Source organism: Heterocephalus glaber, unplaced genomic scaffold (genome assembly GCF_053883595.1).
Source record: "Heterocephalus glaber isolate CG9 unplaced genomic scaffold, H.glaber_assembly_v1.0 deba00001579, whole genome shotgun sequence".
In the NCBI taxonomy this organism is placed as follows: domain Eukaryota; kingdom Metazoa; phylum Chordata; class Mammalia; order Rodentia; family Bathyergidae; genus Heterocephalus; species Heterocephalus glaber.
In genome coordinates, this window is record NW_028258360.1 from 6,433,112 (window position 1) to 6,450,373 (window position 17,262).

Sequence of the window (17,262 nt, forward strand, 5' to 3'; positions counted from 1 at the left end):
ATTTCAAAGTGGCTCTTGCACATGCCAAAGATAGCTTTGGGACGTGTGCAGTAATCCCCAGGTCTCCCAGGTCATAGCCCAGGTTTACTTCCAGAGTTTGTACATTTCCAGGCTTGTAAGATATTCCTGAAACATTGTCCCACCCTCTGGAGTTTCCTAATACTGTAGTGAGCAAATTCTGCAGAATGATGACAACCACTAAAAACCAAGGCTGCTGGCCAGGAATTTGTACCAGTTGCAATTTCAGAGGCTCTGTGTTTTTCTGTACTTTTTGCCAGAAACTTATTTTTAATATCTTCCTATCAGAGAGGAAAAGATGGAAACCTGAAATAATAATCAAAATTACAGGGAACTGCTCTGTCAGCAACTGAGGCCCTTCCTACCATCCCTATCAGCAGATGGACATGAAATGAGTTTATTTTCCCTCAGACAACTTGAAAGCGTTGAGCCGGCTCCTTGTTTTTGAGCCTGGGCGTATTTGCACTCGTGGGCATTCAGGTTTGGGAGCAGATGTAATCTCCTCCCTCTAGTCGGCCTTCCAAAGACTCACACCTTCTGCCCACTTCACAAAACCCCCTGGCATTCCCAGCACCCAGAGTTCCCAAATATCTAATCTAACCACGAGTAGTAGGAGCATTTATGTTATGATTCTTTTAAGATTTCTATCTTTCCTTCCACACGATCTTAATCCGGGGAAACTGTAAATTATTTAGACTAAGAATTTCCCGGTAAACTGCTTCCAACATAAAAGCTGAGATGCAGCACATAAGAATTCAGCTCTCTTTTTCTTTTTTTGTCTTTTCATTCAGAGACTTAGAACAACTTGCAAAAACTTTATTAAATAAAAGGAATGTAATCACTTCAGAAGACATAACATAATTGACATCAAAGAGACACAAATAAGATACGGATTGTTGTCGGTGAAGAACATAAAAGCATGCAGACTTGCATTTGGATTTTGTTTTACATGCACGGGCAATATACAACAGATTTCCTTATTACAGTCAGATGTGGCTCTTGGCAAATGACTTAGCATTTTATGTGGACCACTTTTAAAAATTAAAGAGCATTTGCCTTATATACTGAGAGATTCAACTTATCAAAGGGTCAACTGTGTTGTTTTTCTTCCCTTAAAAATATTTCCAGCCCCTTGTGATGCCTGAAGCTTTTACTTTTCTATAGATTACCCACCTGCTTGTAGAGAGGGAGGTGAGTCTGCTGAATCAGAAACCCAGGGCAGAAATAGTGCAGTGCAAATATGCATGCAGACAGGAATGCATCAGGGCACAGGGATGAGTCTTCATCATGCTTCGGAAGAGTCTGGGATCTCTAGAGTTATGGGCTCCTCATTACTACTGGCTGGTCCCCTGGCAGCACAAAGCTACAGACTGATGTCTTAGGAACACCCAGACATGCCAGCCTGCCCTGCCAGAATGTTTACCACTCATTATCGAATTTCCAGGGGCAGAACCCTGGAGATTCGCATTCCAAGGCAATGAGGCCGAACCAAAATTCTGTCACAGTTGACAGCTTCCACAATCCGGAGAGATCAAAGCCAGGGGCCATGGGCTAGGGCAACAGGTGGACATGTGTTTGGGTCCAAGGAGGAGAGAAGACTGCGTGCAACCCAGGCAGGCGGAGTAGAAAAGCAACAGGTGTGGCCTGCAGGTGGGATCAAAGAGTCGCTGGGATATGATTTGGACAAAACCAGTTGGCCCATTTGAGAGAGCGGGGCTACGGCGCCTCCAAGCCATGCCTTAATTATCACTTCCTGCCAATGCCTTCCACAGGAGTAGGATGTAGGAGGCAAGGGGAGGCAGGAGGGAGGCAGCTCCTAATGGCACCTTGTCTCTCTCGAACACCGGGCCAGCACCTTTTCCCACAAGCCACCTCCGAGATAACCCATCTGCTCTGGCTCCATCTAAGTGAATGCTGTGGCTGGCGAGGCCGAGCCTTTTCCCATCAGAAAGAAGAAGGGAGCTGAGAGACAGCTATTTGTTGGCTTAATGCCCCATCCCTGCAGGCAGTAAAAAGAAAGGCAGTCATACAAGAAAAACAGTTGCGTGTTATTTTATGTTTCAATGAAAGGAGAGCAGACACAAGAATACCACAAAGCACCCCACATATTTAGAAACTTTCTATACCTTCCAAACAAAACCAGAGGTAAAAGGGAGGTGTGGAGGGGAGAAGCAGCCATCCAGGAGAATTGGCTGACTCTGGTTCAGCAACTGATGTTCAGCACAAAGAGCAACAACTGCAGCTGAGTTCCTGTATTCTTTGAGGTGTCTGCAGCTCAGAAAGGGAAGGATGCGTTCTGAGCACATGAGACATGATTTATCTCCAATGTGGGGTTGAAAGGGTCCCAGATGGTGCCAATAGCTCGTTCCCGAAAGCAGTGATGATCCAGGAAGGAATGGTTGTTTTGGTAAGGTGTTGCCTGTGTCCCGTTCTCCACTAGTGCTAGACAGAAGCCAGGCAAATAAAACAAGATAAGAAGAAGACCGGCACTGTGGGAACTCTGTCCCCACAGCTAGACACACACTTGGGCTCTGGCCTGGCCTCCCGCGGATAGCGGTCCCCAGAGCTTCAGGAACATGGAAGGCTGGGGCTTGGATCTAAATTCCTAGAACTTCACTAAGCTCTGGAATATGCACCCCAGATGCAAGGAATAAGCTCTGAATCTACAAGACTGCAGAGACACCCAAGGCCTGCTCTTACAGTCAACAACAAAGCAGGTCATAGCACAAAAAACTAGGCATGTCTCTGTATAGCGACACAGCCCATAACAGCTAAATCTTGCCAGTGGCCTAGAGGTCCATCAACAGATGAATGGATAAAGAAAAAGAGGTGGTTACACACAATAGAGTACTACTGCACTGTAAAGAAGGACAAACTTGAGTCACTTGTAGGAAAGTGGATGCACCTATAGACTGTAATGTTAAGTGAAGTAAGTCAGACACACAGCTTAAATATATTGTATGGCTTCTTTTGTATGAGAAACCCAAAGTGTAAATAAATTAACGAACAAAATGAAAGATAGTTAATAGGAAACAGGGAGGTAGATCTTTTGCAAAGGCGGAAGAGGACCAAGAGGTGGAGTCTAGAGCAGGGGAATCCCAGGGCCAGAACTTGAAAGATGCATGAGGAAAAGAAGAGCCCTTGAGCAGGAGGAAGAGTCTGCCTCTGCCCCTGCACCCAGACGGGAATCCTCTGGGGCCTCTTCACTTTCTGCTCCCCGAGACCCAGGGCTCCACCCTGGGGCGTCTCCTCAGGCAGCTGCGTCCCTGAGCACCCTGGAGAAACGCCACCCCTCTGTCACACTGAGGACTCCAGTTGCTTTTGTCCCAGGTGTGGTCACTCCGAAATCCTGGCCTGGGTTTCACATGCATTTTGGTCGCGTGCATATTGTCCCTCCTATGTGGCAGGTTCTGCAAGGAAAGGCTTAAAGCTCATCTCCACCGTCCAATAAATATCAGGATAATTAATAGGGAAACCAGCCCTCCTCCATCAGTCTGTTTTTCATAGGCGATTTGTTTTAATTACTGAGAAAAATAGAGCAAAATTATCCCCCAAATAACAGAAGAATGCTTCAATTTTTTGCATTTGGGGCTGTTTGATCTCAGCCTTACATATTAATCACAGCACCATACAAGTTTTGATTCAATTCCAAGTTTTAAAAAGCCCTTTCATCTTCCCCCACGTGCTGGCTCCCTGGGAAGGGCAACATCACAGACAATTCCACTGATGAAAATTACAGCCCGAACGGTTTTATAGTCAATATTTTATTTTTAAACTTAGTATCATTTTACAGAGGGAAAGCGTTTTTTATTATTATTATTTTCACAGACTTCAGAAGTGTATTGCACTCGAAGTGGGTTGCACAGTATGCTCACCTTGCAGCTGGAGACCAAGATTCCAGGGAAAGTTGTGGCTCTGAGGGAGTGAGCGTCTCCATCCATCTCCCTCGTTGCACAACTAGGGTAATAATAACAGCCCTGCCCCGTGTCACACAGCTGTTAGGAAGATTAACAAAAGATCACCTTGTTAATTAGTGTAGAACATGCTGCAACTCTGAGGAAGGTGTGACATTCACACGGAGGAGGACTCCTCTGCCTCCAGAGTGCTTTCCCCAGGAGCTGTAGACACAGCTGCGCCCACAACTGCAGCCAGGAGCCCTGCCTGGCTCACGGGGCCAGATTGTCCTTCCCACAAGGTTAAGAATTTTATAAATATTATCTCTTTCTTCCCTTTATACTTCCTGTGATGTGGCATTTATGGCTCTCAGCTTCCAGATGGACAGCTAACCACAGGGAAATGCAGGAGCCTCCTGAAAGCCCCAGACGGCTCAGGAAAGTGGAGTGTGATTGATGCGATCACTCCCTGGCTCCTTCACTCTTCCCCTGGACAGGAAATGGTGAGGATCCAGGCTGAGCCCACCTCTGCCCAAGGGACGCTAGAGGCCTGTACCCAACAGGAGAGAACCAGAGGGCCCAGAGCTAACTGTCCTACACGCAGTAAAAACCCCAGGCAGTGCTCAGACACACCGATGATGTGTTTGAGATCACATGTTCACAAATATACTTCTCCTGAGATGGACGGACTAGCCATGTAGCAAGTACTGCTGCATGGAGCTCAGTTAAAAAATATGTAAGAAGGCGAGCTTGGTGTGTATCCTTCTAGTAAATATGCATTTGCCTGTGTGTGTGTGTGTGTGTGCGTGTGTGCGCGTGTGTGCGCACATGTCGGAAACAAAAATAAGCCTAGTAGGAAGCCGCTAACATAGGATATGTAGTATATAGAATTATAGGCCTTTTCACTACCTCTTTTACTCTTCATAAATAGTTTTCAGTAAGTATATGTTGAGTTTTTAACAAAAATACATTTTAAATAAATATACTAATATTTTTGTAACCACATTCATATTATTGTTTCTGTCTTTCTTACTTTCATTTTTTAATTTAACCAGCATTGTTTACCCTTGGGTGCATATATTTTGGAACTTGTCAGGTTATTTCATGAAAAATATAGTTAAGATAGGTGGTGGATTAAGGGTGACCATAGTCACTTTCACGTTCCCCTCCTTGAACCTAGGTAGGCTTTGTGAAAAACAGAGAATTCTGGAATGTGCTAAGCCATTTGGGAGAGCCTCGGCCTTAAAAGAATGTCAGCTTCCATTTCCGGTCTTTTTGAACCACTGCTCTTGGAAATGAGCCGATATTCTGTGTGAAAACCCAAGCCATAGAGAGCAGCCACGGGGATGCCTCAGCTCAGCCCCCGTAGAGAGTTCGGCTACCCAGCCCACTTTAGCTTCTGACAGCTCCAAGTCCAGCCGTTGACTATAACGTCCCACAGGAGGCCCAGCCCAGGAAAGACTGCATTGTGAAAGACAACCACTCGTGGTGGTAAACCACTAAACTTTAGTGGCTTTTGTTTGTTTAGTTGGTTGGTTGGGTTTCTTTGTAAAGCAGCAAAAGATACATGGGACACAGTCGGCCCCAGGTATGGATGCCACCCTGACAAATTGACTTGCATGCCACTTTTGATCTGGGACCGAAGGGCCGGAGGATGAAAGTTTTGAGGAAACTCGGTGAGAGTTTGAATGAGAGTGGAAAGAATCCTACTGGAGGCTGGAGAAAAGGTGGAGCCAATTACACAGAGGGAGAAAGTTGGACAACACCATCGCCGTGAAAAATTAAAGACTGGTCTACGGAACTGACGGTTTTGGCTGAAGATATTCCTAGTCAGAATGTCGAATGCATCGACTGTTTTTGTTTATGATTTTAATTGTGTATGAAAGGGATAGATAGCTGAGCCACTAAAAATACGACAGGACTTGTTTAGTTTTCAAGTTGACTTTCAAGAGGAAATTGAAGACAATGCTTCCTGGGATAGAAGAGGCAGCAATTTGTCACCCCCAGTTGCTCCAGATGGCACAAGATTCTTCAAATAAGAAATGGTTTCAGGGCAAATAGAAGATCCAGAGTACAGTCAGTCATGGCTGGCTTGGGGGGTGGTGATTCTGAGAGTGTGGTTTTGACCTGGATGAGCCCTCAGAGTGTGAGCCGACTACAGCTTCCCAAAATCCCAAGGCCGCGACCTGTGATTCCTCTCTCCAGTTAGGCCTCAAAGACCCTTCCAACTCAAGAGAAAGGTTTCTGAGAATCTCAGGGTACATTTCCATAGCACCCCAACTGTTAGCTCAAATAAAGAACCTGTGTGAGTAAAATGGAGCGTGTCTTTTGTCTAAAGAAGTATAATCTGATACACAAGGAATCTATGAAGTTTTTAAAAGAAGTTTATCAGCTTGAGTTGAAGGGGTCAGCAGTAACACAAAATTTTTAAAATGTAGTCCTCCTGTATTCCTCCAAAATACAAATGGGCAGTAAAAATGGAGAGGAAACATGCAGATGCAAATGGTCTTTATTTTTTATAAAAAGAAAGACGGCTTGAAGGAAGAAATAAGAAACCGGGGCATGAAGCCAAGAACCATCGAGAACCATTCCCAGGGAAGAGAATAACTCAAAGAATTGGCAATATGTGCCCAGATGGATTTCATAATTTCTAGGGACCAATGACTGCCATGTGTCTCTCATTTTCCCCACTTTTGAATGGGAATGTCATTTGTGGTTTTCTATGCCTGTTCATATTGTATATGTGCTGTGTGTGTACATGCGTGTGTGTGTGTGTGTGTGTGTGTGTGTGTGTGTATAACTTGTCTCCTTGGTTCTAGGGTCTTCAGGCAGGACCCACACCCGAGGAGACTCATCCCCACCAGGAGCTGGTTTAGATAATAAACCCATGGACCTTGAACTTGAAGCCACAATGGTAAGAAACTTGATTTGGGGGTGGTGAGAGGAAGTGAGGGAGGGATGGGCAAGTAAATTTTGCCTGTGGAAAACTGCAAATAATTTGTGGTAAAAGGGTGGATTGTGGTGGATTAAAGAAGGTCAAAATATTTTCTTACATATTCTTGCTGTATTCTCCACTCCATCTGGGCTGGCTCTCCGGGTGCTGAGGAGCACAGACCATGGCAGCAGTGATGCCAAGGCACTTTCCACACCCAGAATTTAGGACCCCAGCAGCTTCTGCACCCCATCCTTTGGAACACTGGCTCTTACTGACCAGAGAGGCCATGTGCAGATGTTCCAGCCCCATGCCGCTCCAAGGGAGCCCCAGCAGAGCTCCCGGAGAAATGACTGGGACTCCCACCTCCGGGGGCACTGTGTGGACAGTTGGCCCAGGGAAGACTCCTCCCACTGTTCCAGCATTTACTGGGCCACGAATGCATGAAACATAGAGGAAGAACTGCATACCGAGCTCAGCCATCCTCAGGCTGCATGAGATGGAAAACCCTGCTGATTGGTCACCTAACCTCTACAGTAGTTTGCACCCAGCAAGAGATACTGGGTTGTATTTGCATGTATAATACACATGCGCAAACACACATAGAAACGTTCATGGATGTGTGTGTCTTTGGGTGTGGTATACACATATCAGGAAGAAACGCTGTCCACAATATGTAGATAGCTGCTGCCACATCAATAAAAGGGGTAAGTGGGCCGAGGATTTAGCTCAGTGGTTTTGCCGCCTGCTGCACAAGCGCAAGGACCTGAGTTTGATCCCCGGTACCAAAAAAGAAAAGAAAAGAAAAGAAAAGAAAAGAAAAGAAAAGAAAAGAAAAGAAAAGAAAAGAAAAGAAAAGAAAAGAAAAGAAAAGAAAAGGGGCAAGAAAACATGGTACAGAGCACAGGCAAGGAACACAGGAAGGCATCTCAGAAGAAAATGTACAAATAATAGACAAGTCTATGAACACAGGCTTGGTAACTATCAGGGAAATGCAAAGTAGAGCAGTGAGTCAATGGCTTTCTTCCACCTGATTGGCAAAGCATTAAAATGACAAATCTCCTTCCAGTGCTTAAGAAAATCAATGCTTTTATCAACTACTGGTGGGGAGTATAATTGGTTTATACTTCTACGGAAAGCAATTTGTTTGATTTCTAAATTTAATTCAAATGCTCTTTAGTCTAAGAATTTCACTCGTAGAACTCCAGCCAATAGAAATGTGTATGCCTTGATGTTTGTACACCCATGTAAGTACAATATGAACAAAGATGTTCATTGTAGCATTGTTTGCAACAATTAACATTGAAAACAACCTCAGCTTTATCAGACAATTTCATGTATCCATATGGTAGAACAATGTAAAGACTGAGGTAAATATACATTATTGATATGAAAAACATTGTAAGAAAAGACAGTTGCAGACAATACACAGAAAAAGATCCTATTTTTAAAACGTGTGCATATTCATACGTACCTAAGTATATTCACATATAAGCATGAAGAAAACATTGAGAATGAGCCACTGGAAACAGTGCCAAGGGTAGACACAGAGCAGGCTTCCTGTTGCAGGAGGGAGGGTGTGTGTGCTTCTGCATGGGTAAGGTTTTAACAGTGATCAGGAGGAAAGGTGAGGATTCCCTCTGGATTTCCAAATGCCACTCTTACCACACCCACATTGGCAAACACATAAACACACACTCATGCACCCATACACACTCCTACCTGCACGGTCACAGCACACACACACACACACACACACACAGCCTCAATGGCAGGGAAACGAGTGTGCACAGACTGGAAGCTGCTCCGTACAGAAGGGGAGAAGGGAGGGCAGGGGAGGGAGATCAAGTCAGGAGGAAAAGCAAGCAAGTGAGCGCCGCCCTAGCCTGAGTGTCGGCGCCTAAAGACTGAAAGGAGCCAGCAGGCAGAGTGTGCGCTGGAGCTGCCCGGCTCAGGAGGGCCAGGAGCACAGGCCGTGAGCAAGGCCAGCTGCTGCCCCGTGGGCTCCACCACAGGAGGCTGGTGAAAGCCAGGGCTCTGCGTTGTCTGCTTGCCTCTCCCACTCTGCACCACCAACAAGCACACTTGGATAAGGGTCTGTCCCCAGGTAAAGCGCAGCCAAGGTATTGCCTTAGCGAATTTACAAAACACCCAGTAGCTGAAATAACGTCTTCTCCGAGTCCTCGTGGCCACCTCCAGATCACCGATCTTTCCCACCCGGAAGCCCTAACCCTCCTCTTCTCCCCAGAAGGCCGGTGCACCCCAGGTCCAGTCCTGAAGGTTCCAGCCATCACAATGGAGGATAAGAAGCCCGAGGCCCCACCTGGCTTGAACATTGCCTCCTGCCGCGAAGAGAAACAGCACCAGGACCTGGGTGTTCCCTATGTGCCACCAGACCACCGGCCCACATGCCCTCTGTCCCTGCGTGGTCCTCCTGCCTTGGGGTGGAGTTCTGAGGTTTGCACTTCCTGTCTCAGGGCACCCTGTGGAGACCAGGCTCTGTGCCACAAGAGAGGGCACAGTGCATCCTCCTGTTCTGGTCCAGTGTTGTCACCAGGGCCAGCTGGCACCTCATGGTTCCCTTGTTCAGCAACCTCTTCATCCAGCACACTTTTTACAGCCTTAAGCCACAGAAGCGGCACCTTCTTGTTCCACTTTGGGAGCAGATGATCTTGCCATCAAGTCTCCGGCTTGGAGGACTGGCACGCTGGAGAATTCTGTGCCCTGCCCTGTGCTCTTGGCCATCCCTCAATACCTGGGGCAGTGGCCCCAGCATCTGCTGTGCTGCTTTCATCCAGATCCCTCTCCAGCACACACGAGGATGGCTGCCAGTTCCTCTCTCCACGAAATCATCACAAAGCTTTCATGCACTGTGACAAATGTGATTTCTCCCTGGCTACCACATGGCCTGCTCCGGCAGTGACTATTTTTAGGCAGAGGTTCTGGTCCCTGGTTTTATTCCCACAGCCGTCTTCTATTTTAATGCTCCATTTGGCTCCAAGAACCAAACCATGCCCACAGAATTCCCACCAGTGTTTTGCAGAAAAGCAATCCTACTCCCACTTCTGAATTCCTGGACCCTCTCGCTGTCAGCTGGAGTTGAGTGGATCCCACCTTTCTGTGTATTTTCACACCCAGGACAGGAAATCAGACAAAGGCAACTAAATTCAGCAGTGACCTTTGAGTTCCTTGCCTGGCAGCGCAGTAAATCTTGTGCTGGGGCAGATTTATTCCTTTGTCCGTGATTTCTGAGCCAGGCTTCACCTCCTGTGTGGCACTGACTTAAAATGATTGCCAAAATGTTATCGCTGTCAAAATGGCTGATAATCATTGCATTTTATCAGCCCTGGTGATGACTTATCCCTTCTCACACCCCAAAGTTAGCCATTCACTAGACTATCTTTCAAAAAGATTGTGTCCCCTTGGTGCATAATATTTCAAGCACTTGAAAAGAAGAAAATGCACATACACTTCTCCTTACTGCAGCATCTTTCCCCTGTTGCTCCTGTGGCTATTCATTCTAAGGCTCAAAACTACCAAATAATTTTTCTTCTTACTGTGTCTTAAATCCTCACCCTTACCCATCCCCACCCCAGGATTAAGTGCAAACAGGCTGGACGGGTTTGAAATGTAAAAGAAAAAGTATTTCCAAAGTGGACTTGGTTGATTTTTACAGGGTTTCGTGGTCAGAACGAAACTAAAACAAAACAGCCAATTTCAAAACTATTCCAACTCCATTCAGTCTGTCTGCACACCTTATTTATCACTTGCTCTCTATGAAGCATCATCGGGAAAATGTGAGCAAGACATTTTCCCCATCATAACTAGGCTCCAGTTCATGGAAGAGATCATCACTTTGTAAAAACTCTCTATATTTCTTTATAATAAACATGACAAAAACCTGTCATGTGTTTGGGGAACGAATCGGAGGTACAGCTCATCACTGCTGTCTCCCCAGGAACCTTCTCAGCCTTCACAGCTGCTCCCCAAGCTCAGCTCCAGGCTCAGCTCCTCCCTCTGGCCCCCACAGGCAGCCATGTAACCCAAGAATGGCCAATCAGAATGTCTGAAACTTCACAGGTCATACTGATTGGCCCAGGGTGAGCATCTGACCCAAGGTGGGTCAATCAGAATTATTTCTTCAGATTTTTTTCCCACAAATGTTGAGAGAGAAAAATCTCTAGTGTTGGCAAATAAATGTACTTTCTTACTTAAGTGGGTTTGAGTTGTGTTTTGCTCCAGCCCTTACTATATGAGAACAACTGTAATAGGAAGAACACGCCACATTTGGATATAGCAAGTACAGTAGACAGATATTGGCAGCACCATTCCAATCACCTTTCATGTTAGTCTGGTGTTCTTATGCTGCCATTTTAATCCTGTGGCTTGCTCTACGTCCTCAGAAAAGAAAAGAAGAAAGAGAAAAGGACTATATGGGTATGATAAAGAAATTGGTAGGACATTCATAAAAGTAGATGGTTCGGGCTGAGGGTGCACCTCACGGGTAAAGCACTTGTCTAGCATGTGTTAGGCCCTGGGCTGTGTCTCCAGCACTGTAACAAAAAATAGGAAAAAGAAAGAAAGGAAAGGAAAGGAATAGATGTCCACACAACCAATAGATCATGCTGACCTTTCTGGGGTGTCCCAGGGCACCTGAGAAGTGGCTTTTTCCTATTCTCTTGAATTAAATGAACACGAAGGGAATGCATCTTTCATCCAATTTAGGAGAAAGAATAATATATTGAAAATTATAATGAACAAAGCTCTAATAAAGGTTAAAATTAAACATGCTAAAATTTTAATCCAAATATTTTCCAAGGAGAAAAATAAAATAGAGTTGGTAGAAATGACAGGAACAATGTAAATCTTACAAATGAAAACAATTGGATGAGAAATCTTCATTTTATGAAAGGATATATTTGATGTTATGATAGCGATGCTTGATTAATAAATCAAATATAAATAGAAAATTAGCATGCAAAACAGTTTTCCCAATGAGATTATTTCAATACAATTTAAAAATGCATACAACTCACTTGTGCTCTGTGAACATTCAGACCAGCGATCAGGCTTACTACATCGGGGAGAGCAAAGGCTCCCTTGATAAACATTTATCTGGAGCTTAGAGCTGCAGGATTAGCACACATTGATTCCATATGTACATCAGTTTGGTTGGAGTGCACAAGGTGTCCAAAACTGAAGAGGCAGGAGTAGGAGGAGGGTGTAGATTATGAAGGATCAGGCCTGCCATGCTAAAGGCTTTGGGCTTTATCCCAAAGACCATCAGAAATCGATGCATCACTTTTCGGAGGGAGTAACTTGATCAGGTCAAATAACTCCAGTAGCTCTGCGGAGAGGAGAGAAAACTACAGAAGCTCCGATCAGGGCCGGGAGATGAATGAGGAGCTGGAGCAGCAGTCCAGGCCTGGAGGCGCGGCTGTGTTCCTGCAGGAGGCTGAGGGAGAGTGGGAAGGTGAGAGGGCCTGGAAGGACCTGGGGACACACTGGGTGATGGGCGGTGAGAGAGGGAGAAAATCACCCGCAGGGCCCGCTGGTGTGAGGAGAATAAAAGCAGCATGAGATGATGAGTCCCAGGGTGGAGGAGTCAGCGTGGAGCTGGAATCCACACTGAGGCGAGGCCTGAGGACCAGGGTGGGTGGTCGGGTGCCTCAGCAAGAAGAGGATGAAAGCGTTATGAGACAGAGTAAGTTTACCCCTGGAGAGGAACTGCAGAGAGAGCAGAGACAAAGGGAAAACGCTGCTTGTCCCACCCCCAGGTTAGCAGCTCTGTGATGTGCGTGCTTCACGTAGCTCAGCTTGCCTTGTCCTGACAACATGGACAAGTGACCAGTGCCTCCTCTTCGGCTTCTTTACAGCAGAGGAAACTGAGGCCAGAGAGGCAAGTTTTCCGCCCAAGGCCACATAGAGCAAACTCTCTGGTCTGAGTTAAAGACTTGGAGTCCAGGCTCAGACAGAGGCTAACAGGGCTGCCCGGGCTTGTGTATGTGTGAGCGCCTTGGGATGTAAGAGAGCAGAGCCCAGGGCAGCCGGTGGGCAGCAGCAGGGATGGAGGTGTTAGAGTGGCCCAGGTGGACTCTCAGGGAGGGGTGGTGGCTGCTGAGTGCTAACAGGCAGCCCCTGCTCTGCTCTCTGTGACAGGCAGCGGAAGCTGAGTGAGGTGACAGAGCAGGGAAGTGCAGTGAAGGAAGGAGCCTGGCAAGGGTGGCAAGCTGCATTTGTCCCTTCACAGCCAGGCACTTGGAAGAGCTCATCTGTGCTATGGGGAACAGGAGGAAGAAGAGACCATGGCCACTTGCCCTCCGGGATGTCCCGAGCAGCCTGCCAGAGAGGCCCCCAGTCGCGGTTTGCAGAGCAACCTGTTGTGTTGGTGATGGGGTTACACACCTCATAGTTGTCAGGACAACATGCCTGACACACAGCTGAGAGGACAGAAGGTTTGTGCCAGCTTTCAATCTCAGATGCTTCAGTCTGTGGTAGGCTGGCCCCAAAGCAGAAACAACATGGTGGAAAGGCCATGGTGAAGGAAGGGTGTAGAAAGGTAGAGAGGGAGAGAGTGGGAGAGAAGGGGGGAGAGAGAGAGAGAGAGAGAGAGAGAGAGGGAGAGAAAAGGACAGAGGACAAGATATACTTTTCGAGTCACGCCCTCAGTGACCCACTTCCTCCAGCTGGGTTCCACCTCCCCACAGCCGTTCAGCTAATGAACTCATTAATGGATGAATCCACTTGGTGAAGTTAGAGCTCTCCTGAGCTAATCATTTTCCAAAAAGCCGGTCAGCCTCGACACAATGAGCCTTTTGGGGAACATTCTGGATCACAACCACAACAGTGGCATTCTTTCTCTTTCAGTAGGGTTGCTATTTTGAGGCTATGGTCATTTTAATAGTAGATGTCTTAAGGGAAGCTTTATAATCACAGTCATTCTATGACTGCTACCAGGGATGGAGTTTGTTAGACACAGTGAAATCTCAGCGAGAGTTCATGGGAAAGAGTTTACAGATCTACCAAGCTATTAATTATTTACATATATGTACTGTGTAACTCACAACTGATAGGACCATCAATTCATTGATTTTTAAAGAAATTTAGACTAGCAAAACTTGTGTTACTCCAAGCCAATGTATGTGAGTCTATGGAATCATTTTGCATTCTGACTTTATTACTTTTATGCCTGGCAGTACTTTGGTTTTCAATCCTTTCACTTCTACCATTTTTTGATATAGCATTTGGTGCACATTGATTTGTAAAATATATTAAATCTTTTCAGAAACAGGAGGCTCTTTTTAATTACTCACTCTTTTTCTTTCATTTTTTAAAACAGCAAACAGCACAGTGTAAAATGTGGAGCATGAAAAACTCAGGTGAGATGTTTCCGTGGTTTCATGTTTCAGCAGATCTCCAGAATCTGTTCTTGAGAGATCAACCAGGTAACTGAAACCTGAGCCTCATGGTTGGGAACAGTAACAAAGTCAGCACCGTGACAAGGTGCCGAGGCCCATCGCGGCCCTGGCATGGAGAGGGGTGACAGATACAATCGGTCTTCTACCAACTTCCCCTTGTTCTTTCTCTCTCAGTTTAAAGAAGCCAGGTTACTTGGAGAAAGTGCATTCTTCTCACACTCCATGGGTGAGAAGGCAAGGTAACCTCCACCTTTTCACTTAGGCAGAGACTGGTTTCTTGGGGATTTAGGAAGTGGTGGGTCATCTGGATGCCTTCCTGGAGGGGTATTCCTCCCTGATGCAAGGGACTCTGAGGAGACAGGCCCGTCCCAGGAAGCCCCCTCCCGTGGCACCAGTGGCCTCCTGCCTTGACATGCCTGCCCTTCTGAGGCCCTCCAGAGATGCTCACCAGAGAATTCGAGCCCCAAGCCCTCCAACTAAAGATAAGCACTCAAGGGAAGAGAGGTGAGCAGCCTGTTCTGCTTCTCCTGGGCAGGTGCTGTGACCTGGACCTGCACACACCTGCTGTGCTGCGTGTGCGTTCTCAGTATAAAACCCAGCCACACCTCAGGACTCAGCTCGGGAGTTTCTGGAGGATTTGCCCCATGCTGGTCACCTTGGTCGGAACACTGAAGCAACGATGTCAGCTCTTAGGCTGAAGTCCCCTCCCTGCCTTGTTACTGTACTAGAGAAGAAACACTTTTCTTAGTAGCTTAAAATCAAAATGCATTCTTACAAAGATTATGGCATATAAAGTCATAGGCAGGAATGACAGCAGGAGGAAACCCTCGGTGATAGGGTTATGGCTGCATTTAACTTTCTTTTTGCCTTCCTCCATGTTCAATTTCTTGACTGCTCAGCAAAATTTTGCTTCCGTGATCAGAAAATAAGATAAATATCATTTCCGAACTAAAACGATGGTTCCCACATTATCATTTCAGCACCGATCAAGAGCCAAAAGCCAGGTGGCATCTGCCTGCCAATCTTAAATGAGAGGGCGCTTTCCCAGCTTCTGGTTAAGATAGGAGTGCACAATAGGATGAGGGTGACAGGTGTGTATTTACCCACCACACTCTCAGCTACAGCCACTGCTTTAAAACTCTACCTCTCGCTCTTCTTCTTCCTGTTTTGTTTGGCTGCTGTATCTGTGGTTGTCTGCCTGCCTTCATCAGTGCCCTAGCATTACCAGGCAGTGCACCATTCATGCAGTTCCTAATCGAAGGCCAGTAATTTGCCCCAAAAGAAAATATAGTTTATTTCAACATCATTTGATAAAAAGCCATGTCCACTAAATACCTATCGAGTTGTTTCATATGAAAAGCTTACCTTGTTGCCAATTCTATTAGTTTTTTCCCATTTGCTCACATTCAGTCTTCTAAAATATACAGACTAGGAGACAGTATGATTCTAATGCACTGGATTGATGGTGGGATCACAATGGGGCTTTAATGACCAGTCGGAGGCTCATTAAGCACCATTGTCTGAAGGATTTCCTTCTGACTGTAATTGTAGAACCAGATTATATGGCTCAAATAAGACCTAAGGGCCCTTCAGACTTACTGCCCTTTGAGCTGCAATTTCCAGAAAGCAATCGCTTTCAGAACATTGTGCATCATGTATTTAGAAATGGTCGCTTCATAACATCTTTAGGGTGAAAGTAGACTCCTCCAATGAATATACAGGCAGTCGATAAAATTTCACATCATTAACTTCCTGTAAAGTTACTTTGATGTTTTTAATGTTCTAATATTCAATAACAAAGAGAGGACCTGGCAGGCACAGAGGAGTCTTTGAATTAAACCGGTACCTAAGCCTTACAGTGCTACCAATTTTGGTGCCGATAGTTGGAGAGCTTCTCAGTGGATTTTTGCTCAAGTTGAGTATTTAACCGATCCGATTAACCACAGGATCCACTGTGATGTCACTTCACTGCGTAATGAAAACAACTAGTTGTGTCATACAATGTGTGCCAGACCTTCAACCCACAAGGAAACTAGGGACAAACATCATGGAATTTATGAATAAATTTCAAGATCAAAGGCAGTTCTCCATTATGAGATTGGTTCTTTTTTTAATACTTTTTATTTTTTTTAAATTCCTATTTGGAAATACTTTTAAGCAAATAAAAGTCTTCATCTCATTTTAAATGCCTAGTATATTGATCAACGTTCTCTTTGGTGGGTCAAAGTACTCAGTACTCATAGCTTTGAGGAGGAGGGCTTTGACTCACAATTTCTGGGTTTCAGTCCATGATTCGTTGGCTCCAGACAGAAACTTCACGGTGAAGGATGAAGCAGAGCACATCTGCTCCCTTCTTGGCAGCCGGGAGACAGAGCACAGGAGGAGAGGTCCTGAGAGGAGCTGACCAGAGACTCACAGTCCAGAAGGTCCCCACACCGTCCAGCTACAGGACCCTCCCATCCACACCCAGAAGTGTGTTCTACCAACCTGGGTGTCTCTCCAGCCAAGCAAGCTGATGGTTAAGCTAAACTGTACTACTCAGTAAGAAATGGAGTAACTGTTGTTATATTCGTTAATTAAAGGACAATACACCTAAAACATTTATCTATAAACCAGTTCAGTTCTCTTAGCTAAAAGAGGTTTTGAATGCATTTATTTAATTTTATGTATTTCCTCATACTATGTCACATTAATATTTGTTGACAGTTTCTCCCATTTCAGTTGTTTATAATAACTTTGCAGGGCATGAAAACCAATTTTAACCATAGCTCCGGTTCATTTTCAATGGCACCAACAGCCACAGGCGAAGCACATTCCCATCTAATGTTAACAACTGATTAAAAAATAAAATAGTCCTGGAACAATTCATTGGGCTTCAGAGTCCTGTTGTATCCTATTTGAAAAGGTTTCTTTCAATTAGCCTAAAACATGGAAAAGTTCATGTTCAGTTTACTGTGTAACTCTGTGGAAGAAACACAAATTAAGAGCAAGTATGAGAAAT